The sequence below is a fragment of the Sylvia atricapilla genome, chromosome 14, assembly GCF_009819655.1.
Source record: "Sylvia atricapilla isolate bSylAtr1 chromosome 14, bSylAtr1.pri, whole genome shotgun sequence".
NCBI lineage: Eukaryota > Metazoa > Chordata > Aves > Passeriformes > Sylviidae > Sylvia > Sylvia atricapilla.
In genome coordinates this window covers 13,836,073-13,857,162 of record NC_089153.1, presented here as the reverse complement: position 1 = coordinate 13,857,162, position 21,090 = coordinate 13,836,073, and the positions used below count along the sequence as shown (strand labels likewise).

The following is a 21,090-nucleotide window of genomic DNA, read 5'->3' as shown; positions in this document are numbered from 1 at the left end:
TTAAAATGCATGGAATAACTAGAAGGCATAGCTTACTTAATGTATTTAGTATATTTAGCAATATGGAAATGATATCGAACAAAAGTATGGACTTGGGTTGATGTAAAATACAGGAAAAGACAAAGATTTGGGCATTTGTAGTTTCATTTTTTAAACCTGGATAACACAGCACAAAAGCAGTTTGGCTCAATATGCCCATTTCACAGCTCTGGTCTAATTAATATCAAGTAAATTACTGTTGGCCCAGCGCTTGGATAAGCAAAACATAACAACACACACTAAAACAAGTCTTAAATAATTTCTCCAAAGCCCAGATGATTTTCGCTATGAGATGCAAATAAGCATTTTTGCCAAAAGAGAACAAATAATTTATGATGCCATTTAAAAGCTGGTAACTGCTTCTCTTATCTGAAAAAAAATAATAAAAAAGGGGAAAAAAACCGAGTCCCTGGCTTGATTATGATTCACTCTGTGTGTCAGTCCTCTGCATCAAGGGAGTAAGAGCATCCTTTTATCTGTGTTATTCGTCAGGACAGATTGAATAATGACAAGTGGAGTGCCGAGCCGGAGTTTACTCACAGATTGGTTAACATCATTTTGTTCCCAGAACAAGTCTCACTGGCCCTTATCAGGAGTCTCCCAGAATTGTTTGAAAGTTACAGGCAGCACACCAAGAAAATTAATTTCCCTGTCTCCCTCCCAGTGCTGTCCAAATTCTGTTACCCTTATTCACACACAGCAATTCAAGGATCTGAGCACGCAGGGCTGCTGCATTTCTGCTTAGTCTCCCAAAATCCAGTAACATATCATTTCCAGAGACCCACCCAGGTTCCTTTTCCATTAGGCTTGCAGATGAAATTTGCTTTTACACACACATATTTTATTGCTGTTTGCTCTAAATTCACTGGCAGCAATTATGAGCTTTGCTCACCAACAAACTGCAACACTGGGAGGATTTTAACAGAAACGTGGTTCAAGCAGCAGCTGTTTGGCCCCAAGAGTGTGGAGTTCCTCCACTGCTGAAGGAGCCAGCAGAGAGATGCCTCTTCTGATTTACAGCAAGAGATACACCAGGAATGTGTTATGCCTTAGGAAATCCAACACTCCAATATTCAAAGAATACAGATTTTCTCAGCTCACTACCAGAATTAGGAAAAATATATGTGACTGTATTTTTCTATGTTTTACTCTTTCAAGTCCACCCTGAGATTTCAGCTTTATGAATGGATCCAAAAAAGAAATGATACAACGGGAAGTTTCTTGTACAATGTTGACTGGGAAGAGAATTCAGGGAGAAAGTTAACACGAAAAAAAAGCTCCACCATGACGTTCTAACTCAAATAAGGATGGGTGCAACTCTTAATGCCAGTTTCCTACAAGAAACACAGGCTGTCTGATTGCACCCTGCATGTCTGCATGAGCAACTGTGGGTCTGTGCCATGAATTTTTAAACACATATTACCTTTTTTAATCAAATTCAGTGAGGATGATGCTGATGATTTCATTTACCTTCTGCTTTCATGGAGACCTCAGCATGCAGTAAATGCACTGAAGAAAACAAATCTCTGGTTTGAGCTTTACGCTTGTTTTCAAACAAATTTCTGGTGTTTTACCTCACATCAACATCTGTGAGTGCTGCCCAAAACTGCTCACAGCAGCATGGGCACACACGAGAGGTTTTTCCATCCTTCTGAGTAGTGTCAGTTCTGGGACTTGTTCAGAGATCCTGCCTGTGGCTGTCTGCAGTCACTCCAATCCCCAGGACAGCTTTGCACTGATCACATTCCCAGTGCCTCTGCTGGGACGCAGACACACAGGTCCCATCCCACAGGGACTCACAGGGCAATCACTGCCTCAGGGTTGTTTTCCACACCCAGCAGAGCCAAATCCATCCCTGCAGCATGGTCTGGTCACAGGCACTGTCACCTCCTGCCCCCACAGCCACCCCTGGCCCTAGGTCTGTCAAACCAGATTTCCAAAGCCTGCTCCTCAAAGTGCTCAAGCCACTTGGGATCCCTGTGGCAGGACCAAGAGAAGGAGCCATGGTTTGTACATTTCTGCCAGGAGATGCCAAGAGATCTTCAAAGGGTGAACTTCTCCCACATCTCCCAGCTCGTCACTTCTGACCACTGTGTGCCCTTCCCTAGGAGCTGTCACCTTGATCCATGCTCCAAACCAACCCACGGCTTGTCATGAATTAATTCAACACCCAGTTTTAAACTCCATCACATTTGAAAACCTGTGTTTTGTTTGTTTGTTTGTTTTTAATTTATAGGCTCGAGGCAATCATATTCAATAAAATTTACTGTACTTTCCTGAGTACAAGCAAAAAACACTGAGGTTACAGACCTCTCCAGGATGGATGCTGAACAGATGTTTTCAATGTCTGTTTGCATTCTGAACTGAAATTAAAGAGCACAAATCTCTGTGGCTTTAAGATCTCTGCCAACAGCTCGTGAATACCAACAAACGACATCTAATGATGCCTCAAAATGGGTGATTTTTCTAATTCTCCTTTTTGGGAAGTAAGATTTAACCAACTAAACAAAATGAAAGAGAGGGAAGTGAAAAAATATCAAATAATAAAATCAAGAACTAAACCCAGGATCTTAAAGTCCCAGCTACAAAGCCTGACAGACACGCAGAGGTCTGACAGCAGAGATAGGGTTTAATATTCTCTTATGTGAGAGAGCTTTGAATCTCATTTAATTTTATCAGATTTAGAATCATTTGCTAGGGGCCAGACAGCCAACTAGTGTAAATCAGTTGAGCTCCATTAACTTCTACGGAATTACAGTTTCCAATTTACATCAGCTGAGAACCTTGCTGTTATGCTACTATTATTAGCTGCTATTTATAATGCAATAATACCTAAAGCAATCATCTTAAACATGTGGCTCAACAGGCTCTCTGGCCCTGTCCTGCAGGCTCTGGAAGACTCTGCTCCTCCAGGCCATGCTGCCCAGAAGAGCAAAGTTTTCTGTGTTGTACTACTTGCTCCAGAGTCAAAACAAATGGACTGCTGAGGATGGAGTCCACTGGTTAACTCTGAAATCTGAGCCTAGGTTTGCTGTGATATACAAATATAATAATTATGGACCTAATAATAACAATAATGTATAATAATAATAAGAAGAATAATAGTGATAATGCATTATTATTTGGAAGCTGTCCCTTCCAAAAAAAACCTCAATAGTGGTGATGTGCAAGGGATTGGCAAGGAGAAAACAGGGCCAGAGAATGACATGAGGTTACACAAAAGGACAGCTCTGGGGTTGCAGGGAGAAGGGAAGTCCTGCACTATTCAGGGTGATGGCTGGGCCACTTGCTTCTCAGGGAGTCAAAAGCCATTCACACTCAAAGCTGTACAGTATGAAGACTACAGAGATCCAAATCCCTCATTTCCTAGTTTTAAACAGAAGGTCTGAAGGCAGCCCCCAGTCCCAAAGCTGAACCCCCTTGCAGAGACAAATCAGATTTTTCCCTGAGGTTTGGCACTGTCCTGTACCCACATCAAGGCAGTGGGAGGATGGACACTGAGATGCTCAGACCTGCTGTGACCAGGAGGAGGTAGACAGAGAAGAGGCACCAAAGAAGTGGTAATTCCCATTAACAAATGCAGCATGAGGCCCACATCTCATGGGACAATCAGAACTTTGCAGCTTTCCTAATCAAAGCAGCCTCTGCTCACTCTCTGGCTGCCTTCCAGTTTTGAAGCTGAACTTCCCTTAAGTTCAAGGGCTCCAAAAGAGAAATCCTGTGCAGATCTTTCTCTTTTTACTTATGAACTCCTACTCAGTAGACTTCAATCTCACAAAGTGCTTCAGCTTATGCAAAGTCTCTCTGAAGCAAACGGGAGCGTTCACACACCTGAAGTGCAGAGCTTGGCTGGAGCAGGGTGGCAGCTTCCTTCTCGCCAGGCTCTGAGGCACACAGGTTACTGTTAAATATAGCAAGCCCTCTGTTCAATGAATTTTTTTTTCCCTCCTAGACTATCACAGTGGCTGCCAAGTTTTACAGCAGTGCTGTCCACAGGCTGCCACTGCTTGTCCCCAGTGAGAGACACGGTGGGTGCTGGCAGAGGAGTAAGACAGATCATTTCTGAACACATAAATATTATGAAAAAGTTTTCCATTAGCACCCAATAACTGTTACTTGCTTCCAGTAAATACCACATTAGAACATCTTTTTTTGCCCCTGTCAATAATCTGGCTGAGAACAAATCCTGAGCTGTTTGCTGGGTTTGTGCTGCTCTCTAGGAGGATGATTGAGAGCTCTGTATAGACTGATCAAGCAACCCATTAATATTTCACAGCTGGGCTCGGCCTGACTGGCAGCAATTATTCCACAGATTACTTTTTCATTTGAAGTGCAGCTGGTCATCCATTACTTTCTCCACGGCTTTGAAGCTCCAATAATTCCAATTATTTTTATCAACAGGAGACAGGTAAACTGGCTCTACGGAAATCTTCCCTGACATGGGCAGTGAGTGGGTGACTCAGCCCACCTCCATTACAAATCCACTCGTGAGGGCTGAAATGTTTGTGCACAGAGGCAAACTCCCTGATTTTCCAATCTAGAACACAGAGTGTATTACTGCTGCAAAAGCCTTTAGCTTTGGCTTATGCTGGAAGTTGGCAGTCACCAAGATTTCCTTGTGTGCTCTACTACCTTCGACAGGGCTGGACTATCAACTGCTTTTCATTAATGAAGATATTGGTCAAATCTCTAAGTGGCATCCTTCAAAAGGAAAGCCTTGCAGTGCCACAGGGTCATAATGGACAATATTACCCCTTGAAAATTGTTCAGTCACATTCCAGACCCTGGCAGAACCACTGGGATGGAGCTCCTGGAGAGCTGGATGTGGCTCAAGGGCCACACGGGCAACTGTCTCACCTGGAGGGCACCCGCGGAATTCAGACACTGAGGTGCAGGATGGTTCTCACCAGGCATCACAGTGGGAGTTTTCTGCATTGCTCAGAGCAAAGGAAGCCTCCCAAGTTCTCCCACATTTCTTGCCAGTTCTCTCCTTGCATTGCAGCACCACAGCTCAAAACCTGCAGCAGCTGAACACTGGGAATTGTAAGGACAGGAAGAGTTCACTGTAAAATTGGCAATTGGATCTAGTCTGCAAGTAAGCATTTAATCTTGGAAACATTAGCTGGATTGAACCTGACTGCTGATGAGTTATTCTCCCCTGCTTGACTGGAAGGTCACAGACATCCCTGATATTAACAGCCTGGCAGAAGTCAAGGCTCTGTGTGGATGGACTATTCTCTACCCATTCCTCATCTGCCCAGAACTTTCTGCTCCACTTGCTCAGCAAGTGGGCACTTTGAATAATGTGGGAAAACACCACTTATGTATTCATAGGGTTCCTCTGTCTCACTGCTGCAGCACTGCCAACTTTGCTTCAGGACAGAATTTTATTCCGCACCTATTTTTCTTAATCTGAAAGTCTGTTTAAAAGATCTGCTCTACAAAATGATAGTTCTGGTGCTCACTGCTCTGCTCTAATAGCAACTGCATTTATTTCATTTCAGTGGGAGTGAGATTGCTTCTCTTTGACTCAGTGGGAGAGAAACTTGTGTGATTTTTTTTTTCCAAGCGATTGCTTGAGCATGTGCACTGCAGCAGCTTCTCTTACATCAGGACCAGGCTAACAGGATTACCAAAGTGAGGCTGTAGGGCTCTTCCTTCCCCCATTGTCCCCACCAAGGTCTTTCTTCTCTCCAGTGCCACCCACCAGGGACGAAGAGATGGAATGTCTGTGTGAAGTGCGTTTCTCAGCATTCCTTTATGTTCTACTCCCAACACAACTCCACGCTCCACTGGAAACACAGAGGCACAGAGACTTCAGAGCAACAGGAAGCCCAAAGGCAGATGCAGAGAGGTACATTTGGGAGATTCTCCTCCCCAGGCTGCGCTGAAGCTCCTGCCTCAAGCCTGCACTGCTGACAATCCTCAGGACTGTTGCTGCTTTCCCCCAGCATGAGCCTGCACGCTCCCACACAGCATCATGTGCAGAGATTCCTCCCCAGGGCTGGGAGGAAATCAGCAGCCATCAGCAAATCCCACATTTCTGAGCATGTACTGCATGCTTGTGAATGCTGGATTGGATTTCTCCTCTCAAGGAGCCACCTGCAAGGCTGAAAACCCGACTCTGCCCAGGGAACAGCTCCACCTGGAAGCCAGGCTTCCTTCTGCAAGGCACAGAAATTGTCCTTACACGGTGCATTCATCTAAAAACACTTGGAAAACACGATTAGAAGTGTCCTTATTTCAGCTCACTGAGTATGAAATACATGCATAATATCCAAGGAAGTTACCAGAAGATAATTTTACTGCTATAATAGCCCATCTTACTGAGTCCCAGAAGGCACACTCCACAATCCACCAAGCACAGGAATATCCCAGTGGGTATTTCTGCATTGGTTCTTAAAAAAAAAAAAAAAAAAAAAAAAAAAAAAAAAAAAAAAAAAAAAAAAAAAAAAAAAAAAAGAGTTCTGGGAGCTGCAGGACACGTGGCCACCCTCTCCTCCTGGCCATGCAGGGGGCTCCCTGGTGATGTGCAGACTCATGAAGAAAGCCTTTCTGAGCACAGCTGCTGCCATGCCCCAAATGCCTCCAGCATCCCAAACCACCTGGTCTGCTCAGATGTCCCCCCGGGCTCCAGGAGAGGCACAGCCTCGGGCTCAGCTGCCAAACTCACTGTCTGGAAGGGCAACAGGCTTTGCTTTGGGAGCTCAGAATCCCCCTGTGTGCCCTGCTCTGTCTGGAGACCCGGGGCAATCAAATATTTAATGTATTGAGCGAGAGAACTCCCTGCTAAGAGGAGCAGCAATTAAAGACCTGCTGACTCATCAGATATCAAAGGGGAAGCGACACAGCGGGGAATAGAAACATTCTGGAGGAGCCAGACGTCTGCAATGCACTGGGCCAGGAATTCCCATTAACAGCATCCCAAACAAGCTGGGAACAATGTTTGCTTAAACTCCCCAGCGGGGAGCTGCATCACCAAGAGGGGAAAAACCAAAGGAAAATGGGTATTTTGGAATTTATAAAGAATTCATCCTTTATTCTGCAATAAAAATGTCAGAAGATGGCAGTGTTATGGTCCTAGATGCCTGCAAGCTGACTGTGCAGCCTGAGGAGCAATGTGGATATTCTGGAAAACATGCTTGCAGCTTTTTCTGCAAGCAACTGTGCATGGGCATATGTTTTATTAGAGGGCCAGTCCTGGCATTTCTGCTCGGCATTTTTTTCCTGCATGTGCTGCTTTCTGGCCCTAAACCAAAGCCCTGGATAAAGGAAGGTGAGTGTGAGTCTGATCCAGGGACTGGACCTTCAGGTCACCTCTGATTTTGCCTGAGCAGAAGGCAGTGAGTGCAACTGCTGGATTTGTGAGCTAAAAAGGATTAGAAGGCAAAACTCAATTCCAAGAAACTCATCCATGAATTAAAAAAACCCAAACTGAACATGAACATCCATGTGAGCAAGGCTGCTGCTGTGAGTACTCAGGTCCCAAAAGTGCCTGTGTGAAGTGACTTGGAATTTTCTGTGGTTCACTGTCAGGAGACATTAAAAGTCTGTGAAATTGAGGAGTTCCTAAAGCTGACAGTGCTGAAGGGATTTCTACAACACCACTGCACATCCTTTCAGATAAACATGTGGCCCTGCTCACTGGTCAGCAGCACAGGACTGGACAGGAGTCCAAACCTCTGTGATTACCACACAGGTTTGGCACCTCCATTGCTGCCAAACCACACTTAAACCCAAGGAACTGCACGAGTCAGCACAGGACTGGTGCCTTACAGCTGAGCAGCTGCTCCTTTGGGAAAACACCTCTGACATCACCCAATGTTTCCTTCTCCAAATGTCATAACCAAAGAAAAATAAACTTTCTCTCTGCAATGCCAAAAGTGTGATTTAAAAACCACAAGTGTTGGCCAAAGCTGCTGCTCCTCTCTGCTCCAGAATGCTCCTCTGCTTCCTCTTCCACAAACCTGCCTGGTGTCCTGCAAATATTCCCACAAAATTACCCACCTGTAGAGACAACATCCTGATTTCTTTGCCTGAAGGTCGCTCAAGTGAATCTGTGTCCCACACTTGAGGTGCTCAGTTTGGCTAACCTTAAAGGAAAGTGCCCTGTAAGTGTATATCACTTTAGCCCTAAAACACCTAATCATTAACAATTTAAAGACAAAAGGAATTTAAGTGAGTTAGACATCCTGTAATAGGCCTTTTGACTAGGGCCATTAGGAACATTTTGGTTCGGTTCAGCCATAATTTATCATCCTGAATGGAATTTACCTGGAAGGCAAGCAGTGCTCTTGGAGCTATTCTCCTAAAAAAAAAAAAAAATTCCATTCAGTTTTTATGATTTCCTAAATACCTTAAGGTTATGAGTACCAGATAGTTTCCAGCTAGGCATTTACTGTATCTGTAATAGCCAAAACATATCCAAAATCTCCTGAGGCTAAATACTGAGGAGAGAGAGGAAAAAAAGTAATCATTTTATATTCCAGTGCCTGGTAGGAGAAACCTGCTGAAAGAAGGTTAAAGCAGTGTGGAGTGGTTTGCCTCACCAGTTAATTATCCCAGCTTGGGCAGTTCCTCACCCAACAGGCAGCTTTGCTGATCAGGAAAGCCACAAAAGCAGCAGAGCTACCCTGGAACCTCTGCAGGGCATCCCCTGACACCAAAGCACTCCTGGAGAGCGACGGTAAATTAAGGAAAGGGCACAGCTTAGCTATTAAACAGCAACAGGGCCATAAAATAAGACATTTCAGCAACTATATGTGATTTTTAGGCTGGTGTCAACTTACAGTGATGCTCCAGTTATTCTGTGGAATAGGAAGTCTGACAGCCTCTATAAACATGGCTCATTTTTATATGGGAAACGTATAAAAATGCTGATGCATTATACTGTTGTATATAAACATGAAAAATAGCAAAGGTAAGCCAGAAAAGGTTTAAGTCCTTCAGAATTTAATCGAAAAAATATCCAACCATCTTTCTGAGTGATCACAGAAAATTATATCCCTATCAAAGAACTGTGAAAGACAACAGAAGGGTGCTGGGATGGACATGTTCTCTGCTTAATTTAGTAGATTTTGAATGCCATTTCTACCAATGGAGTAGTCACTCCATTATTCTTAACTTTTAAGATTTTTTTTTCTTAGATAGACAAGTCTGGAAAGGATATGAAATACCTGAACTATTTCTCTAAATACCAGAATATAAAAATACCATATTCTCACACTGCTAACACTGACATGTATTGCTTTTCTCTCCTACCCACAATTAAAAAATACACATGGCACCAGATTTCTTCAGCACAAGGCATGAACCACTCTCTCTCTTCAGCTGCAAAAATCTGGGTACAGCTGGGCTGGCAGGCCTCAGCACAGAAAAAAGATTGTATTGAACAGAGAGGTCCATTCCTTTGATTATACCAAGATGCTAAATGTCTGACTTGGCATGGCTGTGAACGACTTTTAGTGGAACTAAGGTCAAGAAAGATGGGAACTTATTAAAAATAAATACATCAGAGGAAGGGAATACGCACGCTCTGAGACTGCCACTGACTGCAGGTTTAAAAAATATCTAATTCACTCATTAAAACTTAATGGAGACACCTCTGATTGGACTCCTCATCCACAGAATAAAAATGGAGGGGCAGAAAAACAGCTTTTGAGTGTGAGCCCTCAGTAATGAGGACAACATCAGCTCCATCAAGGTCACCTGTCCCTCATCCCCATGGCACAGACACGACAACTGGCCACTGCCACGTGCCTGCAGAAAGTGCAGGCAACTGCTCTGCTTCCACTTCCCATCTTTGGAAAGGATTTTCACAGGGAGCTGGCAGCTTTGGTAAGCAATTAGTGTATATTACTAAGACACTGTGCAGGGTTTCTAGAAGCCAGAAGGAGCCACGCTGGGAGATCTGCTTTCTGCCCTAAATATAGCAGCGTAAGAAATGAAACGCGAGTGCCAGATTTCAGTGGGATTTCCCAGGGTGAAATGCAGTGCACACATGGCTCATTAGAGACCTTTAAAACAGAAACAAGAGCTACAGATTGCACCAGTGTATTCCCTTCCCAGCGCTGCTGCTGAAAACATTTTGGATGGATGGTGGTCATTTCCCCACCATGGATCTCATCATCTCTCCACGCTGGCTCTCAGTGAGCACTTCAGCCAGCGCCTCCAACATGAGCATCAGGAAGAATTGTGCCTGAGCAGAGAGTTCAGCCACTGAACTTCACATTTCCTACTGGATGGATTCATTTCAAGAACAGGAAAACATGCAGTGAGGAAAAGGAAAGAGAAATGAGCACAACTGATCAGTTTACTTTCCTTCATAGGGGTTTAATTGCCCACCATTTCCAGGTTCCTATGCCATGTTTCCAAAACTGGAAGCCTGTTTCTGCAAGACTTCAGAGCATGGATTTGTACTTTTTTTCCCCCAGCTATTTCTGTCTGTAGAGCTCTCTTGGGTCCTTGTATGTGTTCTGTACTGCATAAATCTTCACAGTATCTGTGTATTTCTTTTAAACTGACAAACTTTGTAGGTGAGTGAAACCCATTTAACATGTCACCCTGCAGATTTTTACCAACCCAAAGCAATAGTCTCTTCTGTTGCCTGTGAGGAGGGAAAAATAATTCCAAAAAAACCTCCAAACCAGGACAGACTCTTCTTTGCAATTGTCCAGACACTGTCCACATTTCAAAGTTTAAATCCCTGTCCTTTGCTGTTGCCTTCTGGAGCTCTGCACTGCAAATCTGTTCTTCCCTCACTTGTAACTGTGCAACACCAACCTGTAAATGGGTGGCAACTCATTTATATCCCTGCAAGAGGAGAACCAAGCCATGCGACCACTGACTGGCCACTCCATGTCTGTTTAGCACAATTTACAAGCAAAACTGGAATTAACTGCCTTCCCACCCTGAGTTCTGACCCCACCTACAGCACAGATTTCTGCCCTCAAGTTGAAAGTTGCTCCCTTGTGCAGATTGCTCCTGCAGGGAAATCTCTCAGTGCCATTTTGGTGAGCGCAAATTTGTTATGAGCTGCCCTGGCTGGCAGCTGGGAGGATGGAAAAGTGACCACAGCGGTGCTCCTGTGGGAAGAGAGCCAAGGATGCCCCAGCTCCTGACATGGCAAGAACAAGAGGGTCTTTACTGGCCTCAGCCTTCTTGTACAGAGAATTTTTATTTTAGCCCTGAATATGTAAAAGCTCCTCATTCTCAGCTCAATATAAAAAGGACTGACAAGGCAAACTGTTCTGCACAAAAGCTTCCTAATAGAAGGAAGGTGTAATGGCAGTAAATGCAGCTCCACAGGGAAGAAGAAAGGAATTACACACATCAGCTTTCTAACATCCAGCCTGCTTCCTGGGCAATGCACAAGGCTGAATCCTTTTTCATACTAACAAAGACAAATATCTTTGGTCAATAGGAAACTTCAAATAAAGATGAAATTTGCCTTTCAATCTATACCTGCTGGTGAACTGAATTGTTCTCCCTTTTGGACGAAGCAGTTTGCTGTAAATCCACCTGGTATTTCCAGAACTCAGCTATCAGCTGCTCAGGTTAAATTTCCTGAATTTCCTTGCTTTGCTGCAAGCCTTTCATCAGTCTCTGTAGATGATGTCTCCCTGTACATAAGTGTTTGATTCAGAAGTGGTTTGTGTGCACAAATATGTAACTAGCAGGAATTCCCTTCCTACTATGCAGAGAAAATTAAGACCATAAAAGGAATTTGATTTCTTCATTTCCTAGAAAAAAATTCTCTAATGTCTTGTTTTGAAAGATTAATATTTGTTGTCAGAAACAATACCACCCTATTAAATAATTTGAATCAAAAGCAGCACCTACACACGTCTATATGACTTGCACCTACACGAAATACAAGTACTTCAGGACTCTGCATGAAGAATTAAAACATTTTTTTTTCTTATTCTTAAAATAAAGAGGTGCACTTTTCCAAGCATGTTTGCTTTATAGGAAGTTAATAGAAGCAGGTCACAAAGGTTTTAATGTGTTTATCTGCAGCTGCAACTTCCAAAAAATTGACAAACAATGATACACCTATTTCTGACAATTCACCCACAGCCATCCCAGGGGTCACTCTCAAAGATTTGAGTCCATCTGAAGATTTTATGTGTTTCAGTGTAAATTAAAGAGAGCCTATGGGACAATAAAGCAGAAATCAGATGCACCTTCCTGCTGACTTGTGTGATACCAGGCGTTAATGAACAAGGTGAGAACACAGGAGAGCAGAGCACTCTCATGTTTATCAACGTTGGTATCTCCAGTGGAAAGAATAAACAGCAGAAAATGGCCATGTCTGCTGCTACAACCTACAAACTTTTATTTATGCCATGCCTGTTTCCAGATCCACAACACAAGGAGGGATTTAACAGCACCAAAGGGCTCGAGCAGAGACATCACTGCCAGAAGCTGCACGGAAATGCTGAGAGCTGTAATTAGGCAGAATTTGTGTAATGGAAGTGCTGCTTGAGGGGAGGTGGTGGCTTTCTCATGAGGTGACATGATCCTCTCCCCAGACATGGGACCCTTGGGCACCCCACAGCCCCCAGTACCACTGACCTGGGCACTGCAGCCCCTGGGCAGAGTTCCAAATGCCTCTGCCAGGGAGGTTTGGGTGGTTTACAAAATGCCACCCCTGCTCTAGGGACACACTCCATGTGCCAGGATGGCCAGGGAATGGAGCTGGCATGAGAAGGATACACTTTTTGCAGCGTCAAAAACTAAGGCACACACAGGTGGAGATGCAGGGAGATGTCCAAGGTGTTCCCAAGCCCAAAAGCTGTCCTAATGATTAGTTTTGTACACCTCCACTGAGAAAACCCCTTGCCTGTGTTTCACAGGGCACACTGAGCCAAAAAGGTTCAGCCAAGAATAAAGAAAATACCACTGGAAGTCAAAAATAGCTGTACAAAACCAGCAACCACCAGGAGCATTTAGGCAAAAGACGTGCACCTGCAGCCCTGCATCTGTGTCTGTGAGCACTCCAGCTCAGGAATGTGGGCTGTGCCTCGGATTTCTCATAAGCACACCCCAAACCAGTCTTTGCAGTAATGAAACTTTAATTTTAGCTGCTTAACCCACACTGAAGAATCATTTGTGAGGACCCTCAGTCACCTTAATTGCACAAGGATAAAATAATTTTCAGGGACCCTATGTGTGGGAGTGAACTTCTCAGGTTTGAGTTTTTTTTTTTTTTTTTTCCCCTTTTCTTGTGGTAGGATGGAAACTCAAAGCACTTCAATTAGAAGCAATTACTGGAGATGTAGAGGCTTCTCTGAGGTTAAGCTGCCCTTCATTTTCCCAAGAGAAGCCTTTAATTAAATGCAAATAATCACAAATTTCATATAGCAAATTGCCATAATTTCTCTGTTAGTTACTGGATCTCATTTAAAAAGGGAAGAGGTGGGCAGCAGCACGGGGTGGACGCAAAGTAATGAGAACTCAAGAGGTTAAGGCTGAATTACCTGAGTGAATCCATTCCTCTTCTCTAAGTCTGGCTGCAACCTCATCATTTCAGTGCTAACAGGCTGTCCTTCATGCAAGTGCACTGGAGTGTAGGCCCTCAGAAACAGGCCTAAATACAAATAATTACCTCAGTCCATCTTGCTGGTGGCCATGGCAGCGGAGGCAGGACGGGCAAAGGGGAAGATGCAATTGAAGTGGAAATGGCCAGAACTAAAACTCAAGTTATGATGGATTCGAGTGATATATTCAAGCTCATCTCCACTGCAGAGCTTTGGAAGAACGGGCACAGGAAATGGCAGCACGTATTTTAAGTGCATCCATCAAATGAGGCATGGGATTGGAGAAGAGCTAATACAGGGATAATACTTCCCTCCCTGCAGGAGGGGAGAGACAGACTCTGCACGGCACAGGGCTGTAGTTCTGGCCTCAAACCTCTCAGTCATCACAGCAGAAGACACTTCCAGAAGGGAAATAAAGCAAATGCACAACTGTGGGAAGAATAGGACACTTTTTCACTTTTTGTGTAGCCAGACACGAGCTCATCCCACTGAACAGGCAGGATCCAGGTTCACCCAAGGCACAGAAGTATTTCACACTTTCCTCAGCCATTTACAGTTCTAAGAGACAGCCACCTCCCTTCCCTTTCCATGGATTATGCTCCAGCAGCAGGGGCTCAGAATGCCAAGAAGCATTTTCTGAGAAGCTGATGGCTTTGCAGTTCCAGGATAAGAGGGAGAAGGCATGGAGGCTGCTCCAAGCAGCACCTCATCCTGAAGGCAACCATGCAGAACAGGTGCTTCAGAGGAATTGTGGTTTTGTTCCAGCACTGGCTGCTGGGTTTTGAAAGCCTGGAAGGCCATTGCTCTCTGCTGTGCAGAGAGTTCAGGAGGGATGTTGAGAAGCTAAGAAAGAAAAAAAAAATAAAGAGCTCAAGGAACAAGAGAAGCAGCAGCAGCAAACTGACTCTATGGCTCAGCATGGCACGTCATTTCTGTGTGGATCCCCAAATTAAATCATTTCTCCTCCTGCACTGTGAGAATATGGGGAAGGATCAGGTTGTAAGCTATTCACAGGACTCATCAATTATCAACATTTTAGCAGCGAGCTTGTTTTTGTTCTTTAGCACATTTATAATAATACCTTCTACATGTTCTCTAAGAGACAAATCTCTCTCTGCTTCAGAACGGCTAGTCTGAAGATCTTTTGTTGGCACTGAGATGAATGCTAATATGAAATATCTTATTTCTTCAGATGAAAGAGGAGCTGAGCACAATCTCCTTTGGAGAGAGGTGGCAGGAGGGAGATCTGGGATCAAGAGTTTATGACTCACCCCCTGCACAGCCCACCCATGCCCTCCTTGCTGTTCCATCTCACACTGAGCAGCTCCTCCTGGGCTCTTAACCCTTCCCATCGTGCTCCCCTCATCCCAGCAGGGACCTGGGAATGAAAGGGTTATTCCAGAAACCAAATGATCAACCTCCCATTGCAACCTGCCCAAATCCCTGCCACTCTCCTCCCTTCCCCACTTATTTGTATCCCTCTGTTCTTGGAGACATCAAACAAAGCCATAATTTTTAATTGCATTTTTAATGCAATCAGGTATTTTCCTGCTGTGCATATTCACAAGACCAGCCATTGAGTCTCAGCATGGCCCATAAAGCAGGACTGGCAGATGATGGTTTGCCTGCACACGTGCACTGAGCTGCAGGTGTGAGGAGATGGGTATTTCTGAGTTTCCTCCAAATCAAAAGTACCAAGGGATGTGCCTTGGAGTATCTGGATGTCAGGGCGAAATTCTCTGGTGTCCAGTAGGAAAACAGCACCAATAAAAAAGTTTCTCTGCTGTGGGGACATTTATAACATCTTTCACTCCTGGTGAGTAGTAAGTACAGAATTTATGCAGCAGCTTCTTTCCCAGTAGAGACACCAATAAATAAGAGTTCTTTGTTCTGCCTCTGAAAAATGCAGTAACTAAATATATTTGAGATATTTGTTTCTCCTGGATGTATAGTTCTGTTCAGATGACTTGAGTATTAACAGTGGCTTGGAAACATCTGAGAACTGAGAGCTGGAATCGTGCCCATCAAAATGGAATCCCAGCCACATAAACCTCAGTTCCTTGTGAAGCCCAACATAAAATATTTGAGGGAAATATTTGCCATCCTAATACTCTGTGTACCACAGACTGCCTTGAGCAATTGTCAAAGAAAAATCCCAAAGAGTTACCTAAGTGATTGCAGGGCAGCTTGGGTTAGTGGCATGAGTAGAAGACTTACTATTTCACTACTCTTTTTGCTCCCACAACGGGATCTGTCAGCATATCCAATGCCATGGCAGGCCTCTAAAAACTCAATGGCACAGCAGAGAGTAGAGACAGAGAGGTAAAAATATGGGGACCTTTCATCACTTTTTGGTAACAAGGATGAAGAAAGCCTTATGTGCTTGTACTGGCTGAGAAAATGTGGTTATTAAGGTAATAACAATGAAATATTATGAGACACTGCTGTTTCAAAGGTGTAACAGTAGAAGAAACTGATGCACTGTAACTCAACAAGTCACCACTACCGAGTCCCCAATGCCCTGGAGGATGCAGCAATGAAGGGGTCATACTTTCAATAGCTTCACACAATATCCTATTTAAACTGACTATATTATTCTAAACTCCAAATGAGTGAAGGCAAAAAGCACTATATGTATCTTTAAAAGAGGTAAGTAATCTCAGTTGCTTTTCATGCAGAAACAGGAACCCTCCAGGAATGAAATTCGGATCTCTCAAAAAGAGTAAAAGAAAAACATAGCACATTTCATCCTCAACCCAGGGGAAAGAAATTAGGAGTTACTATAAAGAAAACTGCAAATAAAAAGCATCATGGTGAAGAGCTTGATCCACTGATGTCAGTGCCAAGATTCCTGCTAAATTCCAGCCAGGAAGGATTTCACTCACAGGAACTTCTTCACTTTTAGTACAATCACTCACAGCACTGCTGGTGTTGTCAGGCCACCACAAGATTAACATCTTTATATCAGAAGATGAAGCCCATGTGAATGAGGAAAGGAGGGAAATACACAAAGCTCTTGGGCTGTGCAGGCAGTCCCAGAACAATTACTTGTGCTACAGAAAGAGCAACATGAATTAGGATGGGAAAGTGCACAATTCTGTAACGCGTGTGTGCGCAAAGGGGAGAGGGAGAGAAAAAGAACTTCACTCTTTCCTTAATAAGGATGTAGTAATATTAATTCTAACTCCAGCCAATTTCAGCTGGCTGATTACAACTGCACCACAAAGCAGAAGCTGAAAAGCTGATCAGAGTTCCTTCCCATGTTGGCCTTACCATTGCACCTAAAAGAGACCCCAGAGAAATCATGAAAAGGGAACATAAACAGCACAGTCATTTTCTTCTGAGCCAATCTCTGATTTAAGACAAAAAAAATAGAACAAAATCTATTCCTTTAAATCATTAATAGAAGAATCCTGCCAGCTAGGGCAATGAGCTTTCCTAACTCTAATCCATCTTTACTGCTGTGTTATTACCCCACGGTTTTCCTGTAATTGAAATGTGGCAGGTAGTTTACACACAAGAGGGAGTAATTGTATTGGAAATAACTGTTCATAACCAAATTTTAAAAGCTCATTTTTCCTAGCAACTTTTAATAAAGAAAGCAAGATAATAATGATATTTAGCATTTGTGCCATCCACAGCAGCATTTTATCACCCTAAATTGCCAACATTTCATTCAACGTTGCTAAACCAGACCCCTTCAGCTATGAATGCAGCCTGAGGCAAAAAAAAAGGGAGGGAAAAATGGAACAATTGAAGTAATTTGTTCCTGTTCAATTGGAATAATAAAATATGGCTGAACTTTATGCTAAAGGGGGCAAACCTCGTGTGGTTATGGAAGGAGAACGCAGAGGTGGCACGTGCAGTGGTCAGGGACCCCCAGGCTGAGCCTGACTGGGCCAGGAGGGGAAGATGACCCTTTCTGTACCCCGCAGGAGGTGGAAGGAGGGGGTCACTGCCTGCCCATTCCCATCCCCTTGGAGCTGCACACACAGATGGCACAAGCAGCCTGCACAGGCCTGGAAGCAGCACATGCAGTCACAGAATTACTGAGGTCAGAAAAGACCTCTAAGATGACTGAGCCCAACCCAGCACTGCCAAGTCCACCCTAAACCCTGTCCCTAAGTACCACAACTGCACATCTGCAAATTTCTCCAGCGGTGCTGCTCTCCCAGTCTGGAGGAACATGTTAAGTCTGGCTCATGGAGACACTCCTGAATACCAAGTTGCAGAATATTTTATTTACAAAACTATTCTGAAGCCTTTACTTTGGATGATTCTTAGAATACAAGTGTCCAGGAATTTCAAGCCTTGCAGACTGATTGGGGGAAAATATTATTTTCTATTTATTACAGTTTAAAATCTAGTAGAACCCGCCAGTATATAAGACTATATATGCAAACAGCTCCTGTCCCCCAAAAATACAGTCCATAGCAAGCAAAAAGGAGCTGTGGATAGAAATACCATGGAAGAGCGAAGGAAAAGCAAAAAGTCCTGTATGGTTTGATGGGCAGACAAGTAGGTGACATTTAAAGGCAGCCACAACGGGACCCAGTCCTCATCTCTCCTATTTAAAGCTCTGCCTGCTTTAACAGACTCTAAAGGGATACTAATGGATAGTGCTTCAGACTCCTAACACCATTTAAAATACCAGGCATTGTGTGCTACCCCTGTGCAAAGAGGTCAGTGCACTGTCATTGCCCATTATCAGACCTTTCTAGCTTTGGACTGCTTAAAATGAGGATATTGGTTTGTTGTGTTTATGTAAGCACATCTTTTCCTGTAATCAGGAACTAATACAACAGGAAGCTTTTTGAACAATGTTTTAAGCTCACTAATAATAGGTGAGATCCCCAGCATATCATTGGTGTGCAGCATAAAATATGCATGTGCTGATATGCAGAGTGATGGGCAATGCTGCTGCTAAAGAGCTGCATCACTGGATGCTAATGCAGGTGGACCAGAAAGAGGAAGGTTGTTAAGAGCTCACATTCCATTTATAATTAAGTTGGGACCTAGGAACCCATGCAGGGGATGTGCCCACCTCAGCCAAGTTCTGTGCAGCTCCAGGTTGAGCCTGACACAGCTGCAACTTTAGACTGCCACAGCTGGAGCTTTAGACTGCCACAGCTGGATATTATGACCACCACAGCTGCAGGTTGAGCCCTCCCCAGCCACAGGTTTCCCCAGCTGGAGGCTGAGCCCTCTGCCACACTGATGTGACTGCAGGATGCAGCCGTGGGACCTGCAGATGAGTGGTTCAGTCACACACACAACCCAAAGGCATTAACATCACTTCCTCAAGCCCAGTTTGTGCAAACCACAGACTAACTGCCAGGCTTGTCCAAGAGCTGAATGAAGCAGGGCACTCAGTGTCAATATATCATGGGAAAGCTGAGCTCTGGATGGTGGTTTCTACCTCAATTAGGTTAGGCCACCTTCAGGGTACATTCAGGTTTCAACCAAATTGGTGGCTTTGGTCCAGATTTATTCCATGGTTTGGATTAAAAATCCAAGCCAGGTTCAGAGGCAGCAGCCTGCCCAGAGCTTCCTGCAGCCCAGAGCAGCTCACCCTGATGTAAATGAGCACAGTGAATGGACCTGGCTATGGGAACCAGCTGTGGGACAGGCAGGTGACATTTGAGGTCCCCTCTAGGCCTGTTTTTCACACAGCCTGAGCTGGATAAAGGCATTTAAAACAAATCAAGTATCAAACAGTACATGAGAAATGACTAATTGTGCCAGAGGACAGAGCAGACTGACAGAGGACAGAGTGACCAGCTGTCCCCACACAGGTCACTCCCACACAGGTGTGACGCTGCTGTGACAGCCCTGTGTAGGAGGCAATAGCCATACATACACTTGTTTAAGCCTTCAACATTAAAATAAAAGCAAAGCCTAGAATAAATTAGTGGTGCTTGCTTGCTAAAAGCCTGATTGGAAGCTTATGGCTTGATTTCATGGGAGTTGTCCCCTGGAGCAGCAGCCAGGAGGGCAGGCAGAGGGCAGAGGAAGGGAGGTCAGGGCTGGACAAGGAAGTGGAGTGGATGGATATTGCTACAGCAAGCATGAAGAGGTGGCTTTTCACCCAGAGATTGTCTTGCTTCATCTTCTTCCCCCTTCTCCACTCTCCACTCCCCACTACCAGCATTTAAAACACCCCTGAGTTTTCCTGAGCAGGTTTGCGGTGCTCATTAAAACACTGTGAGCACTTATTGGCTATAATGAGCATCATTAAATTCTGGTAAGTGCCAGGACTGTTCTGTGGAGTGGAACAGACTCAGGTTCTGGAAGGAGAGCTCAGGGATGGGAAGATGCTAGAAATACTACATTTTCCAGAAGAACAGAAACACAAACCTTCCCCTCCTTTCTGCTCTGCAAGCACTGGGGTAACTCAGACCTGTTAAGCAGCAGTTATTGCTTTCTGACTACTCAGATCTCTCCTCTGCCCCAGAAGGACTCTCAGCTCCTCTTATCAGAACAGGAACAAATTAAAGATTTTTCCATATTTGCATCTGCTCATTTGATAATTTTCCTACATCTGTTACTTAGAGATATAAAAGTCTGCCTCTAAAAACTCACTTAGCCAAGTGGTTTTCTCAGCCTCAGGGAATGGTGCAGGAGGGATTGCAGAGCAGGATCCAAAGCAGCTGGTGAGGCTGCAGGAGCAGCAGGAGATCAGGAGATGAATGGGTGCATATTGGGGCAAGACTCACATTTTACATGCCCAGTTCTTGTATTTATTTCCAACTGACTGTGCCAGAAACACTCACCCTGACTAGTGTGGCCGTGCCTACAACCATAAAGCTGCTCCCACTGCAGGACTCAGTAGCACCACCTGTGTTTTTATCACCAAAAGCTGTTCATCATCCACTAGCATTAGTAGATATGAATTAACTAAGCCATACACAAATATACTTTACCCTGGAATAATCCCCAGTAATCCGAAGGCAAGTAAGGAAACAGAATCAGACAAGAAACTGAAGATCAGTGCATGTCCCTAAAAGCCAGTCTGTGTCCTGGTGGGGGGGACAGAGCTGCTGGAAATGGGAGGGTTCTGCACACATCCCTAGGGAATGGCACTTCAGCACCTGGCCTGCAAAATGCAGTGCATCCTGAGAGGGCAGTGATGGAGAAGGAGCACAGATGTTCCCCTGACTTCCCAAGCAGCCTGTAGAGAGCTGACTGGCCACCACCAATTAGCAAAACATGCATGGGACTGCAGTTATGTTATTAGAAAGAAAAAAAAAAGCTGTATTTCTGAAAAGTGATAATTTGAAATCCTTTTTATTTTGTTCCCGGGTTGATACCCACACCACTGCCTGCATGATGAAAGAACAACTCCTTCATCACCTCAGAAATACCTATTTCTCAACTCCATTAATCTACAGACTAGACTTCAGCACGAAATGGGTATCAAAATGGCATCAATTTCACAAGATTAAATAACTGGTCTGGCGAAGCATTAATTGCTCCACTTGGGCCACTCTTTGCCCACTCACAGGAGCTT

At 44.2% G+C, this 21,090-nt stretch overlaps 1 protein-coding gene and 1 long non-coding RNA gene across 5 annotated transcripts in view; one reads left to right on the top strand and one right to left on the bottom strand.

The window, feature by feature from the left end:
* Positions 1-21,090, bottom strand: part of SGCD (sarcoglycan delta) — a 304,496-nt gene that overhangs the window by 102,090 nt on the left and 181,316 nt on the right. The gene's annotated exons all lie outside the window — the stretch shown is intronic.
* LOC136367525 (uncharacterized) overlaps positions 6,212-21,090 on the top strand; it is a 108,450-nt gene continuing 93,571 nt past the window's right edge. The window contains exon 1 of the long non-coding RNA XR_010744698.1: positions 6,212-6,503. This is a non-coding gene — a long non-coding RNA (uncharacterized lncRNA). The remainder of the gene's footprint in view (positions 6,504-21,090) is intronic.